Source organism: Mercenaria mercenaria, chromosome 3 (assembly GCF_021730395.1).
Source record: "Mercenaria mercenaria strain notata chromosome 3, MADL_Memer_1, whole genome shotgun sequence".
Lineage (NCBI taxonomy): Eukaryota > Metazoa > Mollusca > Bivalvia > Venerida > Veneridae > Mercenaria > Mercenaria mercenaria.
The window spans coordinates 37,793,946-37,801,373 of record NC_069363.1 but is presented as its reverse complement, the minus strand read 5'-3'; the positions used below and the strand labels follow the sequence as shown (position 1 = coordinate 37,801,373).

Sequence of the window (7,428 nt, the reverse complement as noted above, 5' to 3'; positions counted from 1 at the left end):
GATCAAAGGCAGGAAGGAGGGCATGACCGCGAGTGTTTACTTTGAATACACGTGTTTATCGTGGACATAGTTTTACTTTGGGAAATGACTGATAAGAGGAAGGATTATCAAAGGAAAATGTCTCCGGGTCCCGAGTGACGCACAGGCAATTATCATGGTCCTTTGAGCGTCTTTTGAAAATCTCCCGGACCCGGGCTCCTAAGACTATCGGGTATCGATTTTTTTCTTGATTTTTTTTTCTTTCGAGGGGGAATTTTTCTATACTTGGGGGGAAAGAAACATACTATTTCGAGGGGGGAATGGGGCCGAATTTCGGCCCCAAAAATCGGCAAACGAGGGCCCTGAAGGATAAATGCTCAGCTAAGAAGTTTAAGTACACGTTCAGGTTTGATATGGTCCACATTATAGTGTTATTGTACTGGCCAACTGGGAACACTTAAATATGTTAGTGTCATAGAGGTTATTGCTTTTGAGAGATTAATTTTATAACTTGAAAAATATCTGCCCATTTAGAAAGGTGTTTTATCTACATAGGTGTCATTAATAGAAGTTAAATTGTACACAAGCAAACCTCCACATGTAGTTATTACATGATAAATACATACAACCTCATATGTAATTCTTTTCAAGAAATAGCAAAATGTCATACTCATGTAAAACCTCTAGCACGAGTATCTTAATTGAGAATCGAGTAATAAAATTTACATAATCTGATTACTATATATTAATCACATGAATGTACTTTCATTTAGTTCTTACAGGATGGTTATATGATTATATGTGGCTGTTTTCATATGAATATTATTTGACTATGTTTGTCCACATATGAATGATGTGAGGTACTTATCATGTGACAGTTACATGCGGAACCTTCTTCATGTAAATAATACCCCCATGTAATCATGTAGCCTAAATCTACACTTCAGTGCTAAAAATCTGAAATTCATATCAAGAAAGAAATAGTGAAAGAATGCTTGAATACCAGATGAATTTTTACAGTGATTATAGCCGTGCCATGAGAAAACCAACATAGTGGCTTTGCGACCAACATGGATCCAGACTAGCCTGCGCATCCGCGCAGTCTGGTCAGGATCCATGCTGTTCGCTAATAGTTTCTCCAATTCCAATAGGCTTTAAAAGCGAACAGCATGGAGCCTGACCAGACTGCGCGGATTTATGTTTTTAGGTTGTTTAGATCACATCTATCTAACTTCTGATACTGTTCAGCTCCCCTTTCAAGTATTTTAAACAGGCTCACAGTCATTGTAAGAAAAAAATATTTTTACCAAAGTATTAAAAGTAACACATCGGAAGGAGAAATACAGGTAAGAGTTATAAGTTAGGTTAAAATGCACTGTGCTGCTACTGGTTGTGTATATTTTGGCATTGTGATTGCTTTAAGGGTTCAAGTTTGGGCAGAATAACCATTTTTTTTGGACAGCAAGTTGTTTTAGAGAATAAGGGCAATCAGAAAAAAAATGAAAATTTAGTTATTTGCAACTGTAAGAGTTTACAGTTTTGAGTCTTACGTGTTATGAGTCATTATACTGGGTCTTTCAAAATGTAAGATGATACATTTTAGCTTTGTCTACAGTTTTGAGTCTTATGTGTTATGAGTCAGTGTACTGGGTCTTTACGGGATAGCTTTGTCTACAGTTTTGAGTCTAATGTGTTATGAGTCAGTGTACTGGGTCTTTCAAAATGGAAGATGATACGGGATAGCTAGTAGAGGAAATCATCTATAATTTAGCATCATTTGTTGTTCTTCAAAGGTTTTTAACTAAGAGAATTTTGCACATCATGAGAGACTGCACTGTCACAGGTTATGGCTAATTCCCCTTCCATTATTTGTTTTAAATTGATATTAAAATGAGTATAGGGAGACTAGACCGAGGAGAAATATTCTGCTTAAAGCCTAACGGAAGTTTTTTAAACTTTTTAGCACACCTAAGCACAAAGTTGTCAAGGTGACTTTGCGGGTAGGTCAGCTGTTGTGATACCCTTACGTCCGTCATTATGTGTCATCAGCAGTTCTACTGTCAACACTAGCAATCATAATTGTTGTCTAATTTTGATGAAACTTGGTAAGAATGTTTCTCTCTTTATTTTCTCATTAGTTTCAAGGATCAGATCTGGGTTTTATTTTGTGTTTGTTTCATGCAGTGTTAAGGATCTGGCATTTACTGGAATTCAAGTGCATGTCCCATTTACTTTCCTATTGTTGTAATAAGTTAAGTTCATGTTGTAATTGATTGGTAATGTAAATGGTAGTGTCTGACCTGGGATTTTTCATATACATTTGTATCTGGTGTATTTGAACTCTGTGTCTTCTTGAGCTTTTTTGGTATATGAAAAGATCTAAAATACAGATGTCCTTTGGCTTTATTCTTCTGAAGGAATTAAGCTTTTGGGAACCAATGTATTGTATTCTGCACCCAAGGATACTGGCATTACTGCTTCTGAGATCAACATTAATAAAAGTATAAATCAAAAATTGTTTTACTGAATTGCCAAAGTCATTTTTGATGATCTATGCAGTTCACTGTTCTGTATTTGATGTTTCTTTTTACTAAATGTTCAGCGAGTATGACAGAGGATTTTGAACTTTTCAACAACTGTTTAAGAGCTAATACCTTTCTGGCAGATGGCACTCTTTTAGTTGACTTTGAAATGTTCAGTTGTTTAAAAGTTTCCTCTTTCCTTGCTGATTCTTTGGACATCAAATTATCCACAACTTTCACAAAATTTGTTGGTGATTTAGTTATACTTTTTCTTACTTTTGATGTGACATTATACTCTGACCTTTTAGATGCAAACAGACACCCAACTGGACTCCCTGCTGTGCTTGTTGATTGTTGGCCTGTCAATCTTGACCTTGATAGTGAGAGAGACGTCATCACTACAGTTTATCATCATGGAACTCGGATACTTTTTGTTAAAGAGGTTGTGTTATAACTCATGTTTTCCAAAAGCTGTTGTTAGGAAACTATTAGACTAAATACCTTCTTTTAAATAAAGGAAGTACAGTAAAGGAGAAATTTTTACACATCGGCTACATGTTTGTTCAGTGGTGGATAGAGTGCCATGTCAGAATTTGTTAGGCTGTTGCTTGCAAGCTGCTCCTTTGAAAAGAAGACTGATAATAGGTATGTTGCAGTTCTTCTCCCATCAGTTTATCATGGTTCTTCTTTTGTTTAGACCTTGGTGATTTAACTGGCTTTAATGTTAAATGAGTTTTGAGCCCATCTTTATGTAGGTAAACATTAAATTTAGATCCTTTCAAAAGCTGTACTATCTAAAGGATACACGACACACACTACAAAACATTAAGTTCATAAATATATAATAAACAAAGGAAAACTGATTTACATGACACACAAAAACATAACAACTGCATAAATTGAAAACATGAACTTTGATACAAAGATTGTTATTACAGTACATAGTTTATAGGCATTTGCAGTACCATGATGAGAAGAATCTGAAAGTCGTCAGAAAACAGATCCTTACAATTCACATCAAAATTCTTCTACTCCTTGCGGAAGCCCAGGCTTTGAAAGCTCCCTTTTAGGGCAAGTCAGCAAGAGGTGGACCATCAACAGATGCTACTGTGGTGTTCGTATATAGTGTGGGCATCCACTCTAAGGTCATTAATCTGTGCGACTCCCTGAAAAGCAAAATAAAGTCTTATTTAACTGTTTGTCCCTAATTACAGAAAAAAGTATATTCAGTTATAGACATTTACCAGAAATTTATCACATTGGTTACCTTTATGTTACTTGCAATAAAATTTATGAGGTCAGCTTACAACGTTACTTAACAGATTACTTACAATGCCAATTATTTCATAATTTCTTTCATTTAAAGATACCTGTTCCATTCCCAGGCTTATGAAAACATGTTCTGGTTGTGAATTCTGGTAATCTCATGTCAACTGTTCAACTATACGCTACAAGTGAGACTACATGAAAGAAAATCATGTAAATTGTTTTATCTAAAGATACATACACAAAAACAATTTTACAGATCATTAGATTTTTAAAATAAACCTTTGATATTTACAACTGAAAAATTGTTGAAAAAGACGTTAAACCCGAACACACACACACATACAAAACATAAGTCTATTACCGAAATTATTTAAAGACCACAGGCATGAGTATCGGACCTGGGACAGAAAATATGACCAGACTGATATAAAACCCTGTTTTCATCTTAAATATGTCCAAAATGAAAAATACATAGCGAAATATGAGCCCCCTTCAAAAGATACATATGTCAACCACCAACGGTTCCTTTGATTTTGTTTTGCAACCCTGTCCAAATCAAACTACTTGATAATCTCATCGCCTGTGATCTTCATTAGATTCGACCGCTGTTTGTTTAACAATTATCCGCAATCATAGTCAATTGACGAAGGTGTCATCCTTTTAATTGCCACACAGCTGACAAATTGCAACCACATGACCCACTTCTAGATAAACACAATCAAGTAAACTGTGCCCAACAATTATCACTCGCAGGAGCGCCTTCGGCAATGTATTAGAAAACCAGTCATGCGATATTTCAAAGTGAGGTCGCAAACTGCCAGTTTGGTCTATTTTTAGTAGGAGGGGTTTCCACAAAAGTCCAAAGTCATACTTTTTGACGATTTTCACCTATCGGAATTTTCTTGAGCCAGTTTTCATTTTCTTGAGCCAATGGCTCAATTGGCGAATGCCAGCGCGAGCCCTCGGCTTGCTGTATAAATGGATGAGCTGGTCGCTGAAGCTGCGGGATGATCAATCCTTTCAGGCCTTCTTGCTTCACACTGTAAATGCATGAAAACATGTCTAGCTTCTGTTTAATAAGTATCCAGAACAGTTGAAAAACTTAGGTCTTAACAATTCTAAGTTTAAATTTTTTATCTTTAGTGATAAGAGTGCCATAGTGGCTTTACAATGGTAAAGTGATCTTTTTACTTTTGCTCTGAATTTATCACACACAAAAACAAAGATAGCCATTTCTTGTAATCTGCACATTGTTTTTCCTTTTAAACTTCTAAATGTTATGCTCCAAACAAAAAGAGTGTATGATGTAACAAGTGTGTGTGCAGTCTTTCGGAAGCAGAAATTCTAACTGGTTCATGTACACACAACCAGACAGAATCAGTTCAGCAAAATTCTAATATAGACAAATTCAGATACAATGTCACTGAGAAAATATGCCTTGCTCAAGGATCTGACTCACAACCCACAATCCATAGATCTGGCTCTCCCTTGTGGAATAAATTATAATATGAAATAAATTAAATAGAAAAAAGCTAACCAGCTGTGACTTCAAGCTTCGTACTTCTGTTTCTAGTTGCAAAACCATTGCCTCCAAGCGAGTGTTTTCTTTTCTCAGACCTTCAATCTCTGTAATTGGTCGACTTGAAGCCTGTAAAGATGTTCATTTCACAATCACTTATAAGTGATAAAGCTAAGTGTAATGTATTTAGCAGTTACCTTTCAAGAGGCAATTCTGTTAAGCATATGTTAAGCCTCAGTCATGTCCTCTGTTATTGTTTCTTAGAGTTATACAGGTTATGGTACAATTTTCCATCTTCTTGTTACTACTTTTAATGACCATCTATTCTGCATAAAAAGTATGAAAGCCAACATTCAAGAGATTATTACCCTAGGCTTAATTCTATCTCCTATATTAAGCAGGACAATATGTGTTACGAACCTAAAAAAAATATGCCACTTGCGGTCAGTAAATGTTGAACAAAAGATAATTCCTATGTGTTTGTTTGTTTGTTTATTACCTATAATGAATAACTGAACTGAAATAAAAACAAAAAATCAAATCTATGACAAGTCTGTAAGAAATCATTTCTGAATTAATATAAAAATGTAAGTACGATAAAATAGCAATTATTGAGTAAGCACATCAACAATGGCTTAAATCAATTTTTAGCTCACCTGAGCACGAAGTGCTCAAAGGTGAGCTTTAGTGATCGCCCTGTCGTCCGTCGTCAACAATTTGACTGTTAACACTCTAGAGGTCACATTTTTGGCCCAATCTTAATGAAACTTGGTCAGAATGTTACCCTCAATAAAATCTTGGACGAGTTCGATATTGGGTCATCTGGGATCAAAAACTAGGTCATCAGGTCAAATCAAAGGAAAAGCTTGTTAACACTCTAGAGGTCACATTTTTGGCCCAATCTTAATGAAACTTGGTCAGAATGTTACCCTCAATAAAATCTTGGACGAGTTCGATATTGGGTCATCTGGGATCAAAAACTAGGTCATCAAGTTAAATCAAAGGAAAAGCTTGTTAACACTCGAGAGGTCACATTTTTGGCCCAATCTTAATGAAACTTGGTCAGAATGTTACCCTCAATAAAATCTTGGACGAGTTCGATATTGGGTTATCTGGGGTCAAAAACTAGGTCATCGGGTCAAATCAAAGGAAAAGCTTGTTAACACTCTAGAGGTCACATTTTTGGCCCAATCTTAATGAAACTTGGTCAGAATGCTACCCTCAATAAAATCTTGGACGAGTTCGATAGTGGGTCATCTGGGGTCAAAAACTAGGTCACCAGGTCAAATCAAAGGAAAAGCTTGTTAACACTCTAGAGGTCATAGTTTTGGCCCAATCTTAATGAAACTTGACCAGAATGTTAATCTTGATGATCTTAAGGTCCAGTTTGAATCTGGGTCATGTAGGATCAAAAACTAGGTCACCAGGTCAAATCAAAGGAAAAGCTAGTTTACACTGTAGAGGCCATATTTATGACCATATGATAATGAAACTTGGTCAGAATGTTAATCTTGATGATCTTAAGGTCAAGTATAAATCTGGGTCAGGTGGGGTCAAAATCTAGGTCACTAGGTCAGATCAAAGGAAAAGCTTGTTAACACTGTAGAGGCCATATTTATGACCATATCTTAATGAAACTTTGTCAGAATGTTAAACTTGATGATCTTTAGGGCATGTTTGAATCTGGGTCATGTCGGGTCAAAAACTAGGTCACGGGGTCAAATCAAAGGAAAAGCTAGTTAACACTTTAGAGGCCACATTTATGACCATATCTTAATGAAACTTTGTCAGAATGTTAATCTTGATGATCTTTAGGTCAAGTTTAAATCTGGGTCAGTTGGGGTCAAAAACTAGGTCACTAGGTCATATCAAAGGAAAACCTTGTTAACTCTCTAGAGGCCACATTTATGACTGTATATTCATGAAACTTAGTCAGAATGTTGATGATCTTTAGGTCAAGTTCGATTTGGGTCATGTCGGGTCAAAAACTAGGTCACGGGGTCAAATCAAAGGAATGGCTAGTTAACACTTTTGAGGCCACATTTATGACCATATCTTAATGAAACTTGGTCAGAATGTTAATCTTAATGATCTTTAGGTCTGTAGGTCAGGTGAGCGATACAGGGCCTTCATGGCCCT

The 7,428-nt window shown here is 36.0% G+C and overlaps 1 long non-coding RNA gene across 1 annotated transcript; it reads right to left on the bottom strand.

Moving 5' to 3' along the window:
- Positions 1 to 350: 350 nt before the first annotated feature.
- LOC128555563 (uncharacterized) lies at positions 351 to 6,437 on the bottom strand. The gene is made up of 3 exons (XR_008370168.1): positions 5,308 to 6,437; positions 3,872 to 4,810; positions 351 to 3,667 (listed from the first exon to the last, which is right to left on the bottom strand). It is a non-coding gene; the product is annotated as an uncharacterized LOC128555563 (long non-coding RNA).
- Positions 6,438 to 7,428: the final 991 nt, after the last annotated feature.